The sequence below is a fragment of the Crocodylus siamensis genome, chromosome 14 (genome assembly GCF_052110815.1).
Source record: "Crocodylus siamensis isolate JL-2025a chromosome 14, ASM5211081v1, whole genome shotgun sequence".
NCBI classification, from domain to species: Eukaryota; Metazoa; Chordata; order Crocodylia; family Crocodylidae; genus Crocodylus; species Crocodylus siamensis.
The window spans coordinates 15672287-15695805 of record NC_143408.1 but is presented as its reverse complement, the minus strand read 5'-3'; the positions used below and the strand labels follow the sequence as shown (position 1 = coordinate 15695805).

At 50.9% G+C, this 23519-nt stretch overlaps 1 protein-coding gene and 1 pseudogene across 6 annotated transcripts in view; one reads left to right on the top strand and one right to left on the bottom strand.

The window, feature by feature from the left end:
- Positions 1–17504, bottom strand: part of ST3GAL4 (ST3 beta-galactoside alpha-2,3-sialyltransferase 4) — a 182697-nt gene extending 165193 nt beyond the window's left edge. For 5 of the 6 annotated variants that reach the window (XM_090026777.1, XM_090026782.1, XM_090026778.1 and 2 more), the window contains exon 1: positions 15905–16319. The gene's annotated coding sequence lies outside the window, so the exon portion shown is untranslated. Of the gene's footprint in view, positions 1–15904; positions 16320–16400 lie in introns of those variants that run through there. The other variant, XM_090026779.1, reaches the window with a different exon arrangement.
- LOC149853405 (U2 spliceosomal RNA) lies at positions 12645–12799 on the top strand (annotated as a pseudogene).
- Positions 17505–23519: the final 6015 nt, after the last annotated feature.

The window sequence follows — 23519 nt, the reverse complement described above, 5'->3', positions numbered from 1 at the left end:
TCTTTGCCTTTTATTATGGTGTCCCAGGGCAGAGATAACAGTACATTATGGAAAGTAGGCACACAAATATTTTTCCAGGAACCGGATCACACGTAGGGAATCTATTCCCTGTGCCTGCATTCATAAGTGGGGTAGGATCAGCTCCACACCGCGCCCCCCCGGGTCCAAAACCAATCCTAATATAATAAAAGGCTTAGTTTGTCTGTGTCTGTCCATAACACTTGTGGCCAACTGCGCATGTGCCTGGCTGGGCGGCCCAGGCTGCGTGAGCTGAAGTCTACACGGCTGCCGGGAAGGTTGGCGGTGGGGAACATGCCCTGGCCACCCGAACCGCAGGCCTGCCCCACCCGCCTGAGGGCAAAGGGGGGGATCACGGTGGTTGTGCCCCCCTAGAACAGCCGGCAGGGAGAGGAAGGCGGCAGGCAGAGAGGGAGGGAGGGAAGGGAGCAGGGAGGCAGGCAGACACGAAGCGACAGCAGAAGGGAAGGGGGGGGGCTTTGCCCCCCCCCAAATTCACCTTAGCACCGCCCCCAACCACCCCTCCCTGTGCTGCCACCCACACGGAGAGGAGCAGGCGGGGCTCCCGGCCTGAGCCAGTCCGGCCCCGCGTGCAGCGGCAGGGACGCAGCCTGCAGCACCTCCCTGTTGGTGAGTGCAACAGGGGCTGGGAGGAAAGCGGGCTGCCGCAGTGATGGCGTGGGTGTGGATGTGGGTGTTGCAGAATCCCCAACACGCAGATATGATGGCAGAAAAGCTGCTGTGTGGAAACTACTTTGCTAGACTGAAGCCAAGATGTGCTGGCTACGTCTCTCTCCAGTTACAAGTCACAACTGCAGGTGAAAAGAGGATTTCAATTTGGCAGACAAAAGGGCTGCCAAAGGTGACTCCCAACTGCCAAGCCATGGTCAAGAAACCCTCAAGGAATATGTACCTAGGCCCAGATGTTTGTTAGACCGAGCGAGGGCTCCTGCAGCACTGCCTTTATCTGCCCGTACATCTGTGAGCTAGAGCCCGTCGGCAAAGCAGGGATGAACTGCAAACAAACATTCTCCCACGTGTTGCTTTTCACTGACACCCACTGCAGGGGTCTCCAAGCCAACCACACCTTTCAGCCCCGCAGTGGGAATGCATTTTACTACAGGAAAAGTTTTATTAGTCTTATAAAAAGTTAGATTTGCAGAGGGAAAGCCAAGCTACCTAACCCTTTGATTGCTGGCATTTTCCACTGCATAGGGGGCGACATGGTTTTTTTATAGTACAATCCCAAAGGTTGAACTGAAACCAGTTTTATAAACTGGAAGATACCAGATCAAGGAGACTGCTCTGACACTGAATACAAAAGAAAGGTATTCAGGGGAAAGGCACAGGAACAACAGAAAGAACTGGAAGTCCTCGCAGAGTCACAAAACTGTGACGTGATTGGAATAACAGAGACTTGGTGGTGGGAGCTCGCATGGCTGGAGCAGGAAGGTCATGCATCAGGAAGGACAGGCAGGGGAGAAGCGGAGGAGGACTTGCTCTTTATCTCAAAGAGCTGTATGATTGCTCATAGCTCCAGTATGAAACTGGAGATAGGCCTGCTGAAAGTCTCTGGGTTAGGATCAGAGGAGAGCAACAAGGGTGATGTTGTGTTGGGGAGTCTGCTATAGACCACCAGACCAGGAAGATGAGGTGAACGAGGCTTTCATTAAACAGCTAGCGGTGTTTGCAGCTTGCAGCCCTGGTTCTCCTGGGGGCCTTCAATCACTGGGAGTGCACTGCTTCATTGCCCAGGCAATCCAGGAAGTCTTTGGAGCGTTGGGGGCAACTCCCCAGCAGCGTTCCCTCTAAGCTGTGTGGTGTGCACAGCCGTGCAGCATCAGTGCACCATGTGTGCACCATGCATGCCATGCAGCTTCCTAGTGCAACTGCTAGAGAAGCCAACTAAGGGCTGTGCTTTCCTTGACCTGCTGCTCACAAACAGGGAAGAATTGATGGGGAATGTAGTAGTGGATGGTAACTTCAGCAGCAGCAACCATGAGATGATTGAGTTCAGGACCCTGAGGAAGGGAAGAAAGGAAAGCAGCAAAGTACTGGCCCCGGACTTCAGAAAAACAGACTTCAACTCACTCAGGGAACTGATGGGCAGGCTCCCCTGGGAGATCGATCTGAGGGGGAAAGGAGTCCAAGAAAGCTGGTTATATTTTAAAGAAACCTTACTTAGGGTTGGGAAAGGTCTCAGACACTTGGAAAAGGACAAATATAGCGCCCGTCTTTAAGAAAGGGAAGAAGCAGGATCTGGGGAACCACATACCAGTCAGCCTCACTTTCAGTCCCTGGAAAAATCATGGAGCAGGTCCTCAAGCAACCCATTTCTAAGCACTTGGAGAAGAAGAAAATAATCAGGCACAATCAGCATGGATTCACCAAGGGCAAGTCATGCCTGAGCAACATGACTGCCTTCTACGATGAGATGACTGGCTCTGTGGACATGGGGAAAGCAGTGGATATGATATACCTTAACTTTAGCAAGGCTTTTCATGCAGTCTCCCTTTGCCTATTCCACAAGTATTTCATGTGGTATAGGCAGTTGTAGCCCAGTCTCCAAACAGACACAAGACTGAAAAAAACTGGATGAGCCAGGCAGCCTCTCCAGCACTAACCTATCAGGACTCAAATGCAAGATCTCTGTTGTAAAAGCAGAGGTAATGACATTGAATATATCAGGCTTCAGTCTAAGCCAAATAGTATCCATTGCAGCCTTTAATGCAGTGATTCTCCTGAGGTGCTATGACATCCTTTTAAGAGTGCCATGGGGTGTCATGTAATAACAGTACTATTAGGCATTCAAACACCTACCCAGGACTCGCAAGATAAGCCCAGAGATTTCAAAGAAGAATCTGTAGTGTCAAAAAACATTCTGACTTCCTGTTGGCTTTGAGCTCTTTGCAAGAGAAGAATTGCTGTATTATTTTTAGTTAAAAAAACAAGTGAAAATTAAAAAGCTGCCTTTTTCTCAGGGGTCCTTGAGTCTAAAAGGAGCAGTTCTCAACCTTTTTAGGAGCACACATTTGTAGCTGTCATTACATTACACCTGAATTGTTGCGAGGAAGGACACAATCCTGCACGCAATGATCTGGGTAAGCATTTCGCCTCAAAGACAACCCACAGAGACCAAGCGCTACTCTCAGTAAGGAAGCTTGCATGGGCTCACATCCTCAGATGTAAAACAGGAGGAGGAGGCACTTTCCAAAGGAGCAAACCAGCTGTGAGGCAGGCATGCAGGAAATCTGAAGGAGTTATGCACATCTTGACAGTGGAATAAGACTCAAAAGGCTGGAGCAGCCACCAGGCCAACAGGAAGGGAGCTGGAAGAAAACCATGGTCTCAGCAGACTGTGGCCCTCATGGGAAAACCTTACAGCACCACATAAGAGAGGCAAAAAAATCAGATAAATACCTTTTAGAGATTACAGGAAGAAATGCCAACATCTCTGGTGTGGCTGGGGACACAGTCAGAAACCATGTCCTCTTTAGGAGCTGGCTGCAGACTGCCCCTTAGAGTAAGTTCACCTTGAAAGTGTTGCCACGGTTCATATCATTTTTCAAAAATCGTGTCAATACCACAGCTCTTGACATCTGCACCAGAACCCACAAAACAACAAGCTGTAAGGATCAAACAGGCTCTGCATTTCCAAAGCTGCCATGGAAACCTTCAAAAGCTTTACTAATACAACTTGAAACTAAAAGTTCAACAGCCTCTTGAGTAACCGCTTAGCTGCCTCCTTCCTTATAGATATTTGTTTACCTTGACGGGGGGGAGGCAGACATTTTCAAGTTGGAGACACAAGGTCTACTGAGCATGCTGGCCATTTTGAAGGACATTTTCCCTCCAGGACAGGCCTTAGATTCATTTACTTCTCAATGGGAAAGTAGAAACTATGCCCCCCGCCAACCCCAAATCCTAAAATGAAAGCAGCAGTACCCATGCACGCGTGCCACTGCTCCACTAACGCCCGTGGGTACACACACGGGCTCTGGATCAAACAAGGAAAGCTCTGCAAAATGGACTAGTCACTAAGTCCATTGCCTAATGGTCTATGAACTACTACTGTTATCCCAGCGCTAATGGCATTTAAGGGAGAATCTGAGCCCTATGCTGGACAATGTGTCACTTCAGGTCACAAGCATTTACCTGTGTCACAACAGAACTGCAACCTTTCACAACAGTGTAGGCTGGAAAGACAGCAGAGCTCATTTGTGATGCTTTAGTTTAGTGAATCCTGCTGCACCTCTCTAGGAAGTCTTGGCTTGGTTGGAAGACTAGACGTTTATGGCATGGTTCTTTGCTCTCTTCATCCAGCACAGAGGAAAGGCTAAAGATTAAATCAAGAGCTCCAATTTTACACTTGCCCGCATTCGTCACCACTACACACTATTAAGGTTTGTTAAAGAGACGCACCTTGCTCTAAAGCAGACAAGAGATGCAAGAGGTAAGTCCATGCATGGTCTCAGCCTCAGACTAATTCATTCAGGAAATTCCAGAGCACAAACGCACACTTCTGCTCTCCAGTGTTTCTGTGCTGCAAGAAAGGACTACAGGTTCCTCAAACTACACTAGCTCAAGAGAAGCATTACAAAGCTGCTCAGGGCTGCAGGAGACAATCCAATCCAAAGGACTAACTCCTATTTCCCTCTGAGTGCCTAAGTGGCATGTCCATAGCTGCATAACACAGTTCTTGGCTCTCACTCGTCTGGGGTTGTTGTCCCCCCCGTGGCGGCGTGCGTGTACTTGCAACACGTGAAACACAGCAGAAGGATGGCAGTGACCCTCCCACCTTTTAGCTCAGTCGTGTCATGATAGGGCTCTTTCCCCAGAAACAGGAACCCCAGCTTCCAGTCCCCTTCACTCGGACTGGGTTAAAATATGCATCCTGTGTCCCTGGGAAGCTCTCGAACCACCAGGCACCGAGCTAGACACTGCCCCACTGGACAGCACTTTCCCACCCTCCTCTGGAAGCAGCACCCACTGCCCCCTGCATTTGACAGTCCTTGGACAGAGAGCACTGGGGAACTTTCTGCCTCATTACGAACAAAACGTCCAGGCTAGTCACTGTTTTTACCTGACTAACGTTTAGAGTTGCCTGACCTCCTGCGCATGCCAGAGCAATTCCATCTTCCTGCTGAATTGTCCAGAGGGAACACAGCACCACAAAGCATGCTCAGCAGGCTAACATGAGCCAAGCTGAATCCAAAATCCTGCAAAAGTGCCCAAGTTAGGCAGCTATGCACACACCATGTAGGCAGGTGAAGTGAAATGGCATTTACCCAAAATTGACCTCCTCCTGCCATCTTTCCTTCTCCATGTTCCCTTCAAGGTTACTGCACGAGTTAGCACTGTCCCATAACTTAAATTCTTGGGCAGTATCTGGGGCTTTGCCAGCTTGCATCCGTCAGAAAGGGGAACGGCATGTCTCATATACCATCAGACCTGTCTACTTACAGGAAATGCTCATAAAACCTTGTTTCTCCTGACATGAGAGAGGAAACAGTGGTTTCTTCCATCAGGACCTCCCAAGCCCTGCCTCTCAACTCATTCAGTGTCAAGGAATGCTACTTCCAAGGTTTTTCCTAGCCTTTCTGCTCTGGAGCCCCAGAAGAGCCAGTCCCAAGCACTGAACTCTACAGCAGGGAGCCTAGAGGCCCTAGGACCCCCCAACCTACAGGCAGTCTGTGTTGTGGGGATGTCCCAGAGCTGCGGGACCAAGCAGCCCAGGCTTCTGAGCAATCTGCCAGGGAAGCTGGGAGGATGCAAAGCAAGGAACCTACTTGCAGCTCATTCACAGATGGTCAATTTTAATGAATCAGCATTTTCAAGCAAAAATCTGTTCCATCGGCATTCCCCACAGCTCTTGTGACATTGCTACCACATCCCTCAGCTTCCTGCTCCTTCTACACATGCAGCCTGCCATCTGTCCCCTAGCCCCAGTGCCTGTGCTCATGGGACACTCCTACCCCTCTTGCCATTTGCCTTGGCAATGATGGTTTCAAGATATTTTACTAAAGGGCCTGAACTGTTTTTTCCATGTAGCCTAAAAAACAGGGTGCTCAACACACCCATCTACTTTAACCAGGTCTGCACCTGTCCAGAGTACAGAGATCCATCCTGGGACAGCTGGTTACTCCTTCCAACACAGAAGCAGTTCCCTTCGTACCTGTGATCTACCTTTGCCTGCTCTAGACACTTGCCACTCCTGTACCACCAGTATGGGACGTTTCAGAAAGGAGACCGGATCGGGCACTGCTTCCTCTCCTTCCGGACAGATATTTACTTTGTAGCTTTCTCGCTTGATGTGCCATCCCGAACCCAAATTCACTCGATCCCCAAACCTGGGGGGAACTCAACAGTTCATGAATAAATCCAGCCACACAAAACAGCCACAAGTTGTTTGGAGACCTCCCGAACTTCACAGGGAAAAGATCCAGGATAAGCAGGGAGGAATTCACATGCCTGCTGGGAAGTGAAGCCAAACAGCAGTTTGGAAGAGAGCTGATAAATAGGGTTGCGCTGCACTAGTGTTTTACAATAAATTCTATTGCACAACATTGCCATAGGAAACACAATATTATGGGCCTTTTGTTGTATGAGACATCTCAAAAGAGCTCCCAAGAAGCAGGTGCCAAATTCATCCCAGCCAGCCCAAGCTAAGAAGCAATGTATCAAGAGCACCTTCCAAGCTCTGTATGCCAATGATGGAGACAAGAGCAGAGAGGAATAAGAGTTGCTGATCCACAAGCAGAAGTGCCGTAGGTGCTAGAAACAGTAGTACTCAGCCTTTTAGGACTCAAAGCCCCTCTCAGAATATACAAGCTCTTAGGTTTCACTTGGGGGGGGGGTTCTGTTGTTTGGGGGGGGTTGTTTTTGTTTTTTTTATATACAAGCTCTTAGGTTTCACTCATTAGAGAAAAATAACAGAGCAGTTCTTCAGTTGCAAAGAATTCAGAAAGACCTCAACAGGTCACTTACAGAGTCCTGCATGAATCTTCTGAATCATGCATAGGTGGCTGCATACTGAACAGTGTTAATTTTGCACTTCATCCCTAAAAATACATACTAGGGGATCGATGGCAAGGAGAAAGCCTTGAGGCCAGTGGGATGAACATGGTGTGAGGCAATCAGAGCAAAAAGCGGCTGTGAGCAAATGAAACACCACTTGAGTGGCTCGGTATGACTTGCTTTCCCTCAGAGAAAACAAGAAAGGCATACAAGAAAATAGGAGTCACACTTAACGTTCAGAAGATTTAAGGTCCTCAATCAACACGCTCTTAATAAACAGTCCCCGGCTCCAGTAATTCAGATTCAAGGTGAGATTCTGGAGAACACTGAGTATTTCCCACCCCTCAGAAACCACCTCTCGCAGAAGGCTGACGTTAAACGGAGAGACAGATCCAAAACCAAGCTCGTGGTTTAATCAAGCAGTTATGATCCTCCACATTACTATACAGAGCTGAGATATGGATAACATACAGGAGACACCTCAAGTCACTGGAGAAGTACCATCAACACTGCCTGCAGAAGACCCTTCAAATCCAGTGGGAAGACAGAAGCACCAACAACAGCATCTTCTCGCAAGCAAACACCATGAAGCATCAAGGCAGCGATCATCCAACATCAACTCTGCTGGTCATCATCCAGATATCTGACTCCAGACTCCCAAAGCAAGTTTTATTCCCCCAAGCTCAGTCAAGGCATACGCTCAAGAGAAAGGCAGAGACAACACTTCAAGGACATCCTCAAGGCCAACTTGAAAAAAGACAGTGACATCAATTTGTGGGAAATGATCACCTAGGACTGGCCCAAACAGAGGAAGGGTCTGCTGCGAGGAGCTCAGTACTTTGAAACCTTACAACAACAACAGGAGATAGAAAAGCAGGAGTGACAGAAACAGTGTGTCACGGACCGAATCAAAAATCCAGAGCCACCCACCACACATGGAAACACATGCCCAAGTTGCAGCAGAGCCTGTGGATCCCAGATCTGCCAACAGCCATCTTTGGACCAACAATTATAGAAGACAATCATCCTCGACTGCAAGGGACTGCTGAAGAGAAAGGAGTGGCTGAATACACTGACACTTTTCTACCATTGATTCAATGATTCAATCCAAGATAACTGTTCAGACACACTGTGTAATGTTCCAGGATAGCCTGCTGGTACTTCTTACCCTGTGAACATTTTTAGGATTTATCCCAGGACCATGGACATGGACATATGAACAAATGTACTTTGTCTTGAGATAAAACAGCTTATCCCAGGAGAAGTGCAACATCTGTTTGTAGCCTACAAGACTGTATACAAACAAGATGCATTCAGACCCATCGCTCAGACCAGAGGGCATAGAAATAGGCCAATTTTAGTCCAGTCAGTCACAACAAAGACACACATTCAAGGCAAGAATGTGCCCTTGTGATCAAGCTTGGTTAGAAATTAAACAAGAAAGAGAACCAAGAGACCTTTCCTCATGCAGCAGCTTTTCCATAATAGTGCTGGTACTTCTGTGTCAGGTCCTAGAAGCATTTCTTATTTGGAGTATCACTGTCAGCGTGTTACCCCAAATTCTGCAAGCAGTCAGCAGTTTAGCAGAAGAGGCAACAGCATCGAAGTTTATAATGAACTATTTACTCTTTCTTTTAACTCAGAGAAAGTTCTATGCATGTGGTAACATAATCTGATTTACCCTTCAGGCAGAGAAAAAGAATGAGTTATTGTCTTTTAAACTGGAGCTCAAAAGGCTTTGAGCCACATGCCCCGGGAGCCCTGAGGTGCCCGACTTAAAGCAGAAAAGGCTGCTTGCAGGTTAAAGCCCAAACGAGAGCAAAGTTGACAAGTCTGCATAATCTCTTTTCTTGAAAGCCTCTATTTGAAAGAGCTCTGGCTGCAGAGATCCCAGAAGAGCTGCCCAGCAGAAAAGAAAGGCAAATCCAGTGACACTTTTTGAAGCTGGATTTCTGGAAACTCATTAGCTAATCTTTAACGATTTGCTAAGGTAAAAAGAAATGGTGAGTGCCACTCAGTGCATTCCCAAGGCTATCATCATTTCAGCACATCCATATACAAGACTGGAGTGCCTTTCCAGCAACTGAGAGCATACATAGCCTTCCTGCCTCCACAAACTTTATTCCATGCACCCGATGCCACCAAAGCTGTCTTTTCAGGGCTCTGTTTCTGTACCCATCGTTATCCAGAGGAACTGGCTGGGTTAGATCCCAGGACCCTGCACACAGAGCTCTACACATGGGGCAAAAGGAGGACGTCCTTTTTAGGTGGGAGGAGGAGAGCACAGGACCTGTGTGGATCAGCCACAAAAGGACACGGAGGAACCAGCAGGCTGTGCACACCAGCTACCCACCGAGCACCAGTCCAGACAGGGCATGGGCATTTTTAATCACAGTGGTTCCCTATTCAGTGCATATGGCATCCAGGCAAACTGTGCATGTTTCACACTATCCCAAGCAAAGCCTGGGGCAACACAGCCTTGACTCCATTTCTACTGAAGTTCTGGTCCCATTCTTACCATGGAAATAAGGAAACATCTGCACAAAGAAATGCCAAGGGAAAACCGAGCTTTGCCCAGCTCAGTTCCTAACTACAAGCTTCTTTCAAATGAAGCACTACCAAGAAGTCTCCCACAGGTAGCAGCAACAATAGGAACCTTATGGCTGCTGGACCCAGATATTCTTATCACTGCACTGGTTAACCATAAGGCACAAAGACAAAGGCCAGGAGTTTTCCAGAGGCATCTGAACTGAGCTCTTCCTGCATCTGGATATAGATGCCCAAATGATCAAAGTGATTTTTCCAAGATGCTGGCATTACTAGGGAAGTGGGAGTCCCACAAACACTGGCCCAAACAGCACCAGGTGAAGACAGTCAGAAACTGAACATTCAAGTAACCGCATGGCAAAGCAGGCCTGTGACAGAACACAGCCAAGACTCCCGAAGCTTTGCTCCAACCACCAGCGAATGCTGCAGTCACCAGAATTTGCATTCAAGCATTTCAAACCTCAAGCCTCAGGGTCTGCAGCTAAAAGCCACAGCACCTACACACCTGACTCAGAAGCACATCAGTTTTTTTCCTCAGTTTGTTTTGTATGGGAGCAGGTCCCACCTCACCATGGAAGGCAGTGTGCATGCTCGTCCCTTTCTGCCTGAGTGCAGGTGAGCTCCTATGATGGAACCCCACGAGGGCAGGCTGACTACAGGGGCAAGTTTGCTGCCCTGAGGACAGAGAGTGGTTGCATGCAAAGCACAAGGCTGTTGCAACCACCAAGCAGGAAGAGGCTTAGCTTCAACTAGAAAACCACAGCCAGACAGCAACCGAGAAGTGTGCACTGCACCATGAGCAGCATTCTCGTTCTAGTCCTGGGGCCAGCAATGTTTTTGGACAGAGCACCGAAACACACACTTCAACCTCAACTTGCAAGAAGTTAGTGTGCCGGGGCAGACAGTGGGGAAGCCACGAGGGGCTCAAATTTTGTTGGCTCAATGCGGCCCCAGCCCCTCCCCTACCATATCCGGAGGGACATGTGAACCCATTGCCAGCAACGAGCCAGGCTGGGACTCCGCAGACCTCAGTGAAGTAGTCTGCAACCTCCCCACTGCCCACTGAGAGCAGCCCGGGCTCCATGGCAGACAGCAAGGGCCTGCCCAGAGCCCAGGCTGGCTGTGGCAGGCAGCCAGGAGGCTGCAAGCTTCTGCACCAAGGTTTGCAGAGCCCTGGCCCAGTTCAGTGCTGGCAGCAGGTGCACACGTGCCTCCGGGCAGATAGTGGGGGAGGTACACAAGGCCTGATCCTTGCTGTGGCAGCGCAGCCCCAGCCCCAGCCCCTTCCCAACCATCTACCACAAGGCACACGTGCTAAGAAAAATACCATTGCATGCCATGCTCTGGCATGCATGCTAGGGGTTGCCAACCCCTGTTCTAGTCAGTTCCCACCACAAAAGATGCTGGGGCTAATCAAAGACAGACCGTGGCAGACCGCAGATCTTGCCCACAATCCTACAGGGATCAGTGAGGGGACATTTCTATTGCTGCCAACCCCATAGCTCCAGCAGTTGCAGAAAGAGGTGTGCAGGGTAATAAGAAAAGTGTCCTACGCTGCCCTGTCCCCACACGGCTAAGGACTGCAAGGGATTGTTGCAGCTCTGGCTGCTCCCAAATGCCAGCATTTCGGGGCTCTCTGCTCTCAAACTCCTTGTTCCTCCTCATCCCATTCCCTCAGTCCATCAGAGCCAGGAGTCTGATGCCTTTCACCAGGCCTGGCTTTGTCACACTCCTAAGGGAAAGGGCACTGTGAGCGTGGAGAAGGGCCTGGTCACCCAGAGGAGAGTGTACCCCGGCTCAGACTATTCCGTGAATCACTTGCAGTGGGAGAACCATTATGGAAAGTTTAATATAAAAAGCAGTCTGCTAAGGCAGAGCTTCATGTTTGTGTTGGGAGACGACCCTATCGGGCCTCCCAGAGCACTATCAGCTTAAATCTGGACAAGCTTGCCTTTTCGGGGTGCAAGCATCACCAACCACCCTTAAGAGGCCACTCTGCTTCCCACATCCATTTGTCCCTACACTCACTAAGCCTCTCTGCTCCATTCAGTTTACCTCAAACTACTATGTTCATTTTCCATCTGTTCCCAAGCCCCTGCCAGGGCCTTTGGTGCACACAGCTGCACCCTCATTAGGGAGCCCCAAAATGGACTGTGAGACCCAGATGAACAACTCGGCTTCACAGAACGTCTGGCCATTCCCTCCATGCCCAGCTCCTAGGGGGACTAGCCCCTCCAAATCTAGACTAAACAAGATGCTTGGCAGTGGCCAGCTCAACCTCTAGCTTCCAGGGATCCACCACTTTCCCTGGGGGCCCCAGCTCCCCATCTGGCTGGCCTGTGTGTTCAGCTGCCCTGAGTGATTCCTCACCGCTCCACCCCGCTGGAGTTTTTGTCCCACTTATCTCCCTCTCCTGCCCTGGTTAAACATACATGGTACTATACAAAGGGCAGTAGAGGCTCTCTCACACCACGTAGGCAGGAAGAACTGTGTCCCCTGGCTCTGGGACCCTGCATTCCTAAGTCCCGGCATGCACCTGCTATTTGTTTGCTTGTAAGCAAGGCAACAGAGAAAACAAGACAAGGGCAGCTTACAGTGAGGACAAAGGGAGCTGGGCTCTCCCAACAGACAGTAGCATGAACAAACATGCAGGGGCACTGCAACAAGGATAAGGGAGGTACAAGGAACTGGCAGAATCTAAATGCGAGCAAGGGCTCAGTAAGAATCAAGCCACGATAAAGCTATGGTCTGGTACAAAGCTCTCCTCCAATGCAAGAGCCAGTTGCACAGTTAGGAAGGGGGAGTCCTCAGCCTCAACCTTCAAAACAGGGCAAGATGCTGAGGCAAAGACTCAAGATCAAAAGACACTGGTCTGTTCCAAGATCTGCCCCTACAGGAAAGGAGGCAAGGTGCTTGGGAGCCAAGGTCAGCAGAAGTAGACTATGCCTTGGCCCTCAGGGGAATGGAGGGCACCAAAGCTAAGCCATGCTCACCCACTTCTGGGAGAGGAATGCCAAGTGCAAGGTGCTTGCTGAACAGGGGAAGCAGCGTGACCACGTAGGCGAGCTCCCCAGGGTAATTGTCTCTGATATGTCCTCCATAGGAGGTCTATATTGAGCAGATTCTTTTTGGTATTGGGTGGTGGAACCGGAGCATGCTCCATCCACTCCATGCATTGACCTGGTATTGCAGTGCTTCCAGGACCAGTGCAAAAAAAACAGGAAAAAAAAAAAAAAGCTTGCTGAACAGGGCTCATGTCACTGCATCCCTCTAGTTCTGGCTCCACCGTTTTACTGAGTGACCTCAGGAAGCCACTTGCCTCGTCTGCCTCTTCACACTCACCTGCATGAGGCACTCCGGCAGGCAGCAGCAGAGCCTGACGCTGTCCTTATAGAGCACAGGTGGGCAATAATTTTGGCCCAAGGGCCCATAAGGAGTTTTGATGAACTATGACAGACCAAATCAGCACTCCTCCTGCCCCCCTCCCCCAGCAACAACTCACCAAAACTCCCTATGGGGCTATGGGTGGGCAGGGAGTGGGAAGGGCAGGGAAGGCTGGGATCACATGCCCTCTGGTGTGTGTGGGGAGGGGTGTGGGGGGCGTGTGCATCTGTGGAGTGGGGGGCTGCCTGGACACTAGGTCCTGGGAGCCTGCTGTGAGTGAGGAGAGGCAGGGGATAAGGGAAGGCATGTGCAACAGGGCTCACCCAGACAGTGCAGTCAACGCTACTCCTACAGCGCTCTACTTGGGGCCAAGCCCTGCCCATTCACACTGGGGCAGCCCATGCCATGCTCGCAGCAGGGCCCACAGCCCAGCCATTGCTGCTCTGCACCCCCCACCTCCAGTGGTGGCTCCTGCTCCTGATCTTGCCCCCGCAGCTCTGCGCCAGTCTGGGCGAGCAGCTTCAGCTGGGCTCCTGCCCCAGTACACTGGGCTCCAACTCCTGGGAGCTGAAGCTGGAGCCCCAGCACTGGGACAGGAGCCACCTGGCTGAAGCTGCTCGCCCACCCACCCAGGACAAAAGCAGCTTCCAGCAAGCTGTTTCCAGTGTAGCTGCAGCCATCCGCATGCTGCTCTGGGCCCCCTGCCTCCAGCAGCAGCTCCTCCTCCTGCTCCTGCTGCACCATGCTGTGTGCCACTCCAGTGGGCGTGCTGGGAGCTGAAGTCGGAGCCCTATGCACTGGGGTAAAAGCCACCCAGCTGAAACTGCTTGCCCAGAGTAGCATGGCACAGCAGTGTGCCAAGGGCAAGAACAGAAGCAGGAGCTGTCACGGGAGGCAAGGGGGTGCAGAGCAGAACCAAACTGCAGCTGCACTGACAACAGCCCCGCCAGAAGCTGCGCACTGGGCAGGGCCCAGGCCAGCAGAAGCCCAGCACAGGCTGCCCCAGTGTGAGTGGGCAGGGCATGGCCCTATGAAGAGTGCCACAGGCCACATCCAGTCACCTGGTGGGCCATATTAGAGCCTGCTCCATCAGGACATGTGCATCCAGTCCTCTCCTTTCCTAAGAGCCCTTCCACCCTGGATAGCACTGCTCAGAACCAGGGCTAAGCAAGTCTTCATCTATTACTCCAAACTGCCCCCTCTTCCAGTGTCACAGGGTAGGGGGAAAGAGTCCTTCCTGTCCCTTGGCAAGCTCACACCAAGCTTGTATCTGCCACCAAGCCCCTCCCCAACATCTCTCTCACACTTGCACAGGCGCGCACACACACACGCCTGCACTGCTCACTGCTTTCATTCCTACCCAATTTCCTGAAGACCTTAATCCTCCAGTGTCTACAAGAGTAATTAGCAAGCTTTTCCCTACTTCTTCCAACCCATTAGCCCCATGTCAATTAGGCTCCCCAGGCCTAATTGACATTTTCCTCTGGATTTTGTACAGCACTGAGCATGATACCCCGCTCACAGAAAGGATGGTGAAAAATATTATGAGACCAATGATGCCCCCTGCAGGTCAGATGCTTCCCTCGTGACCTGCAGAGCCCTTTCGTATCCCTTGCTCCCAGCCCATCAGACAGTTTTGGAGCCATTTTACAGAGCACTTCCCTGACAATGAAGTACAAGTGATGATTTAAGGGTGGATAGGCTGCATCAGGCAGCTGAGGAGAAGGAGAACCAAAGAACCCTGCAAAATCTGCGTCCAGCCACCACAACGATAAAAGCTCCTCTTTTATACTCATTCCAGTCAAATCCCAGCTATTTTCTCCCATAAGGAACTTTAGAATCGAGTCAGAAAACCCGAAGCACGGCACGCTTCTGTAAGACCAGGCTGTATCTGATCTGTGATCAAGGCCGTGCGTAGATGTCCTCTGCAGCAGTGCAAGGTGCAACTGTGCCAGCCACAGCAGGGGAGCCAGCCGGTCTCACCGGGGCTGCTCAGGCCCCAGGAGAGCAGCAACTTGAACTGTGCGCCAACAGCCCAAATGAGCGGATATTCCTGGGCTGTCCCAGAAGAGGCACTAGGCCTGCGTCGGGACGCCAGGCTTGCTCCATACTGGAGATAAATCACTCCCCGTGGGGGCAGCCTGCACCACAGCATGCTGTTTTTAATTTAATTGAGGAACTCCAAGTAAAGAAAACCAGAGCACTGCCTAGCAAGGCCCGGGGAATGGATGGCTCTGACTTCACAAATGAGCCGCTGCCTTCCCTTTCCTGTTCCTCACCTCACTTCGCCACCTCCCGCACGAGCGCAATCCTGCCGCTGCGCGGAGGACCGGCGGCGTCCCGCTGGGAGTCAGGACACCCTGGCTCCGTCCCGCCGCTGCCCCGCGCGGCCCTCCCTCCCGCGCCTCACCTTCCCCACAAGCACAACGATACTTGGCCCGGCACTGGGGCACCCTCAGGGAGAAGGTGCTGCAGAAGCACAGAACTTATCAGCCGAGGCGATGATGTCTTGGGAGCTACAGTCGGAGGAATGACCAAGGGATGGGCTGAGATCACCTAAATCCATCCCACGTTTTCAATACGCTCCGACGGACCAGGGCTTCTGAAACACTCCGGAGCAAGAGGCGGCGGACCCGGGCCCGCAGACGTCGGCTGCGAGCGGCGGTGCTGCCAGGGGGCTCCGGCCCGCCACAGGCTCTCCGGAGGAGGTGGGCGCTGGGCCCTGCGCTACCGCAGGCCGCTCTGGGTACCCCCCGCACGGCTCCAGGTGTCCAGCGGCTCCCCCCAGCCCCGCGTGCAGGGCAGCTCCCCACCGCCCACGAGAGGTGGCCGGGCAGCCCGCCCCGCTCCCGCTCCCGCTGCCCTCCCGCCCGGCGGGCCCCGCCGCCGCCGCCCGGCCGAGACAAAGGCGGAGCGGTGCGGGCGGGCGCGGACTCACCATCACGCAGCCATGGGATCCGCTACGGCGGGCGGGCGGGCGGGGCGGAGTAGGACAGCACCGGACCAGACCGGACCAGACCGTCCCCCCGCGCCGCCCACGCGTGCGCACAGGGCGCCGGGCCGGGCGTGCGCGCGGCCGCCGTCCCCCGCGCCGCGGAGGGGAAACTGAGGCACCCCGGCCGGCCCCGCCCCGAGGAGGCGGCACGTGCCCGCCCCAGCTCGCGGCTCCCGCCGCAGGCCGCGGCTCGGGGGTCGCCGCCGCCGCGCCCGCCCTGCAGCCGGCCACGGAGCAGGCTCCGCCCGCCTCGCCGGCTCCTTCCCCGGGGTCTAACCCCGCAGCTGCTGGCTTTGCCCTTGAAGCTCCATTATCCCGTTGCTCACGGATATTCCCCTCTTCCTTGCTTTTGCAGCGGCCTGCAGCAAGGGCTCCCCTACGCCTCCTGGCCCGGATCACGGTGCCTTCCTGCCTGTGTCATCATAACATCCTCCCTCACCAAATTCCTGCTGAAGCCAGGACATTTTGCGCGTCCCGGGGCCGCAGCATCTCGCATCCCATCCCCGCAGCCCGAGCTTTCCTGCTCTGCACTTGCGCCCTGCCCCCTCCTGGGCCATGGCCACTGCCCAAACTGACTCAGGCTCGGGCAGGGTTTAACTTTGACAGCCGAGGGTTAACGATGAAAAGAGTCTTTCCTTATGGATCAGCCTAGCTGTTGGGGATGGACACTCTGGGAAGTCAAACCCCTCCAGGTCCTCTTCAGTCTCTGCCCATGCTGTTATGGGTCTCGTGACTGCATTGCATGACCGAGGCTTTCCAGTGCAGCTTAGTAGTGACCCCCGTGCTCTGCCTCAGCGCCCCGGAGTGGGGACTAACCCAGCAGAGTCCTGCTCTCTTAGATCAGGCACGCTAAACTCCTGACCCGTGGGCCAAATCCAGTCCTCTGACTCGTGGCATCCAGCCCAGATCAAGAAATTTGGTGGTGGAAAAGCAGTGGCAATTGATACTGCTGCCCCTCCCCTGCCACCAAATTCCCAAGCCCCTTATGGTCAGGTCCAGACCAGGCCCCCTCCCACCATACCCGAGACTAGGGGGCTTGCCTACTGCACAGCAAACACCGACAGCTTTCACGACAGAGCTCCTTGTGTGCTTCCACAGTATTTTTTTCACTTTGATTTTTAGAAACTACATACTTTTTCAAAGCACCCATTTAGCACTTTGCAGGCCCTTGACAGTCCTTAAAAACATACATTCAATAAATAATGTCATCAAAGCACTTTGTGATCAGCAATTTCAAGCCCATTTTTCATCACCTGGATGTTTTGGCTAAAGCGACTGGCGGTGACACCACTACCGATGTTGACTATGTAAAATATTAGCCACCTGGCTGATAAGCAGGGCCATCCACCAGTCGCTCAAAGCCATTAGGCCGTGCTGTGCAGAATCAAGAGTGAATGCTCCATTCATTTACATGTCATTCCCATGGTCAAGGTTTGCTTCATGTAGGCCTGAAAATAGGATGAATCAATGAAAGAAAGCTCAGATTCTAAGACATCCATTTGATAGATACATCCAGTGACAATATATCCATCAATCACCATGATGCTGAAATGGTTATAACTGATGGTGTTAATAAAACAAAAATGATCGTATCAATATTTTAAGAGTAACTGTTGCCAGATTCTTTGCTACAGTCCAGAATTGAGTCATTTCTGTGCTCTCAGAAATGAGTGATTGCTCTGCTAGAGGGATCTAAAGAAAAGTTAGCCTCAATAACAACAACCAGAAAATCTCAAAGGGATCATTTCAGAAAAGCTCGTGACTTGTAAGCTAATTACCAGAATTATGTGGATATGCCTGGAAAATGCATTTGCTCAAAGAGTAAGTGCTGTGCATCCAGGGACAATGAGCTATACCAAACCTCAGTTTGGGGGGCAGCAATTCCTGGTTGACAAAGTACTGAACTGGTTATCAAGCCTGAACTATATTTCCAATTCTGCCACTGGCCACCTGCATGACTTTGATAAATCTGCATCCTGCTCTGTGCCCTCAGCTTCCATCTCTATAAAATGGAACATAAAACAGAGAAGTTGACCAGGAAAAGTGTGATAGCTTCAGTGGCACATGCGACTGAAGTACTCACAGCATGCCAGTTTCGGTAACAAGTGGCACAACAAGGGGTGATTAGGCCAGAACTGCATCCAGCTGCCACTCACCCAAACTGCCAGGTCCCCAGTTGCAGCTGGACCAGCTGTTTGACTTCAAGGTACTTTCCAAGCTCTGCAGCTGTTTCCCCTCCCCTAGCCCCTGCTGCAGGAACGCTGAGATAGAATCATTATTCCTACAAAGCACACATTTCTTCTCTGCTCTGAGTGCAAATCATGACCTAAATTTAACTGATGAGCTGGTCTGACCCTAACACAATACTATTTATACATACTGTTAGCAATGCTATTTTTGCAGTTTTCCAATGCTCACTCTGTTGCAAGATCACACCCAAAAGGGAATAGAAAGGACAAGCTTTGCTTGACATACTGTTTCTAAGAGAAGGCCTCCATCTGTCTTCTTTTGAGCTCCTCACGCTTCCCCTGTAAAACAAGTTCTGTGTCAATTCACTGCATTGCACCCTCACAACACCTCCGTTCAGCCTGCAACATGCTCAGGGTATCTCGCTGGGAGTTGGCTTCCAGAGTGAGTAGCAGGTGGAAGTGTGTGCTCTTACCAAGGGACTGTCACCCCACAGAGCTGCAGAAGCTGCTACGTGACAGGCTGGTACCTCAAAAGGAAGAGCCTGGATTAATGTGATAAATTTGGGAATTGATGTTCTGAGGCAAGGCAGCAGTGTTTTACAAGACCTTCCTCACTGAGCAGCAAATACCCCACACTCTAGGAACCCCCCAGCAGGAGCCAAAATATCCTGACACGTGCAAGAGAGAATATTACCCCACCGTAGTTCAAAACTGTTGGGTCCATCAGTCTCAGTTGTCCATGGTAATCTGTAGGCTGAGGGTCAGACACAGCAGCAGCCCCAAGTCCTGTGATGGGACCCCAGCTTTTCCCCAACTCTTTTGCACCAGGGACTCCAAGAGAGCAGCCTAGGGCAGTCACATGCCACAGTTTGCAAAGACTCCTCTGGAGGCTGGCATTCCCCCAGCAATATTTTGAGCTGGTGCAGTGCCCAAGGCTTGGGATGGGAGAGAGTCCATCAGTTTGCAGCGTCTTCTTGGGGAAGGTGTTATCTCTGTCTGGGAAAGGTAGGACCACTTGGTTTCTGTAGAGAGGCAGGCCCTGACTGAAGGGGACCCTCAGGGCAGGGCAGGGCAGGACAGGACAGGACAGTCCGGCCCCTCACATGGTCATCTCAATCTCTGTTGTGCACGTTGTGCAGGAGAGAAGCAGATTAAGGTACAGGTCCTAACAGGGAAAACAGTGCTGCCCTCATGGAGAAAGGAGAAACCCCATGGGCTAGGGACAGACATTCAAAAAGCCTGAGCCTGAATTGATTCAATCTTTGCAGGTTAGTCTAACCTGGCTAGGCTAAATCACTTTATAAACGTACAGACATCCCAAACAGTGGCTCAGGCTAGAAGCCAGGGCGTGCTAGAGTAGCCCTCCCTCCCCTTCTACATGGCTGAGCTCAGGGGGCCTGGCAGGCCCAGATAGGATTAGGGAGGGTCTCCGCCCCCTCCCTTGATGATAACAGAGCATTTATCAACTGTGTTATCAGCATTTATCACCCTATCAGAAAACAAACAGCCTCTCTCATTAGTTCAAGCTCTTCTTAAACAAGGAACAGAGGGACATTACCAGCTGAGCTGTTGATTAGCTCCAAAAACCCCTAAATTGACATTTCTGTCTGCCACAGCATGGACAGTAGCCAGCATGTGGTCTGTTAGCTTGCTGAGGTGTCTGAGTAAGGCAGAGGGGACGGGGATCCCTGCTTAGCAGGGGGGCGGGAGGTGGAACCAGGCAGACGCTGCTCTGCCTACAAGTCTCTGTGGGAGCTGCAGCCAGGGAGCAGAGGGGAGGGGCCTCACCCAGGCCAGAGAGCATGTGGGATCCTGCAGGAGTCTGATTTAACTTTAAACCAGCAAAGTGTCTGGGACAGACATTGCATAAACCAGTTTGACCCAAATCAGTTAAGTCTGATACTACATTTAACCAGGTTTCTCTCAAACTGGTTTCAGCCATTTTTTAACTGGGTGATGTGCACTGAACACCTGTTCTGTTAGAGGTTTAAACCAGTTTCTGATCACTTCAACTGATTCATGTACAATGTCTGTCCCTAACTATGGTGTAATGAACACCCAGCTGCCCGGGGAGTTCGACCTTCAGGCTAGAGGCCCCAAGTCTTCCCAGGGGAGCATGGCCTGTCTCTACCTGCATCACGATAAAAGCCAGTAAAAATAGGCCAAAGAGACACAATGCTGCAGGCTGTGTGGGATCCCTGTAAAAGTTTAGAGTAGCTTCCACCATGGTGCTTCTGAAGTAAACCTCTATGAAACTCACTTGATGGGTGATGACTGAAGAAAGACTCAAGTTTGTAGATCTGAGAGCTGAGGACAGTTCCTCTGTGGGAGTTTAGCCCAATGATACCCTGTCCTGCACAAGGTCCTTGAGTGGTGCTGCCTTTTTCACCTCCTAGTGGAGATGGATGGATACCAGGTGAGGCCTCTTGTGGTTGTGTGTGTATCCCAGTCTGGGGTTTCCTTTTCTGAGAAATGTTGCATGACTTAGACTCAGATTAAGGAAACAACAAAGCAAGAGATAACCAAGGTAAATACTGCCTATGAGAGACAGCAGGGCTGTGTGTGTGCATTTGTGTGTGTGCACATTCTCCAAAATAGTCTGCACCTAACACAAGATGCCTGTCAGACTCTCCTCAGAAAAGTCTTTGGAGACTTAAAAGTGTCAGGCACAGAAAAAAGCCTTGGCACCACAAGATGGGAAGTGGCTGGGACACTCAGTGGGTGGTCCCAGGAGAGAGGACCTTTTCCCATTCAATACTCCCATGACCAGAGACAGATGTTTCTGCTCGGAAACATTAACCTGATGGTGAACTCCCTTCAGTTGTTAACCTTTCCATCCACCAGTACGCCAACATGGAGGATGCTTTTAAAGACAGGGCTGTATTGTGTATGTGACTTAACAGAAGCCATAAACAGCAAGTAAGCCAGGCCCAACCCTACCACACACCTCCGTCCCCGCCCGCAGCTCACCGCCCTGCCAGGTTTATGCTTCCAGCAACAAAGATCACAGGTCACACCAATTATGTTCTTCCAGGCCTGATCACTCATGGCAAGGGCTGCAGTATCACTCCTCAGGGCAACAGAAGCAGCTCTTCTCAATAATCTCTGCTTTACAAAGGCTCCACTCACTGAAGCCACCATCTCATTCATCTGGGGGTTGCTCCACCACTAACCACAGTGCTTCTGCAAAGCATGTTCCTGTCTGTCCAACTTCTGCCATGCCTTCTGGCGTGCTGTATCCGAGCTCCTCACTCGCCATGTTTATACTCCACGCACCCATGTGGCACAGGGGCTTTTTTTGTTGTGGGAAATGAGGCAATGGGGAGGAATCTGTCATGGAGATTTTACAGACTGTAACAAGCCAACTGGCCTTGATTATTTCTTAATTACCATCAAGCTGCATACAGCAGTGCTGGGCCCTCACCCCAGCAGGGAGCTGGGACTTGACTAGAATATCTAGATCTAAATTTTCAGTCACTTGGTTCCTCCCCACCATAATGTTTGTGGCATCTGAAAATAATAACAGCATTCAATAACATTCCAGTGAAAATAATTCATCACAAATGTCTTTTTCCATACAAGAGGCCTGTGCTCACAGAACATTACATTTGCAAAGTTGTGCAATTAAAAGAGTTTCAAGGCCCCTGTAACCTTAACACTACCCCGGAGGTGTCTACATTGCTAGACCATTTTTAATTACTCAAGCACGGGCCAGAATTCAGGCTGAGGGCAAGCTCACAACTTGCATAGTTGGGACACCATCAGCACAGTTAAACCCAGAATGAAAATGCTGAACTTATTCCCACTGTAAAAATACATGGCTTCCTCAGAAGTAGCCCCATTTTTTCCATGTGGAAATCTGCTTCCATAGCCAGCAATGACTCCAGTGGCGGCAGCAGCAGCTTTCAACTAACTAGCAGACCCAGCTTTCTCCATGCCCTAGCTCTGAGAATGGGCCAGGATCCCGAGCCCATTCCCACAACCACAGCTCCATGTGCAGCCCCCAACTATTCAAGGCTAGTAAGGAGGATATATTGCCATTGTTTTGTATTCCTATGGAAGCAGAGCTTTGCAGTTTCATTTGGATGCAGGAGTTCTCTGTAATCTGTTGCAGAAATAAATCATGGTATATCCTTTATGTACCTCCAAGCAGTGCTTGTAGGTTTAAGCAAGCTATTTTGGTAAAGTGCTGTATAGATTCTTAATGCAAACAGAGTTGGATCTGACAATTAAAGTCTTACCAGCTTCTCTGATTCTCAGTGGAAGCAGGAAATGTGAGCTCTGGAAACAGCCATTTGCCTGTGGAATTGACATCTGAGACCAGGGACCCAACACACTTTTGAAGGGGAGCCAGCTCTCAGCAAAACAACAAAATGCATCCCTGTTCTTGACCTCAGCACATAAATTCAGGCCAGAGGAGAAGAGTAAAAGAAATCACAGGCAGGGAAGGCAGTGGAGGAAGTCCTTGCTTCTATCAGGATTTGCTGGAAATCTATGCGGATATTGGCAGATATGAATCTCTGAGAACACTGAAAACACCACCAATCTCCAAATAAAGACAAAAGCAGTGAGCGCAGCCCATAATAGAGGCTCATCAGATCAAGAGATCCTCATTCATCTTATCCACTAATGTTAATTCTTTGTCAGGTATCTTGCCCTTTTTCTTGGAATAACTGGACTTGACAGTATGCTGTAATGCAATCTAACTGTGTTGATGCAAGCAGCAAAGGTCTGGCAGTGTATTAGATAATACTTTTCCCAGAAACTGAAGGTATTACTGCAAGCAAAATTTGGCCCTTTTAATTTTGAGGGGTAAGATGCCAGTTGAGGACTACAAATGTGGTGCTTCATGTGCTGTGCCATAGCAAAGGGGGGCATGCAGGGTGACTGCCCTGAGCACAAAAGTGAAGGGGTGCCAACAGATGCTGCCCAGCCAGGGTAGGGTGCGGAATGGAGCCACAAGCAGCTCATTTCATGGGCGCCAGAGATGGGGGAAGGGTAGCTTCCACCACTGCACACACTTCTGGGCAAGCATGGGGGGGCATGTGCCCCCCAGATCTGTGCACAAGGCAAGGGTGGGCTGCTGCTGCAGGCATTGCCCCGGGCGCCAAACTTCATTGTTAGGGCACTGGTCATATGTGCTAAAAAGTCACTTGCAATGTGCATGACCTTTCAGAAACAGGACATGTCCCCTGTTCCCAAGAGCACACAAGCTGAGGACAGATCTTTGGAAGACCCAAGAGGAAGAAAATGCCATAAGATCCCAAGTTAAGTATAACAAAAAAATATTTTTCAGATACATAGGAAATAAAAGGAAGGCCCAGGGTGGTATAGGACCACTACTGAATGGGTTCCAAAGCAGTTGGTGA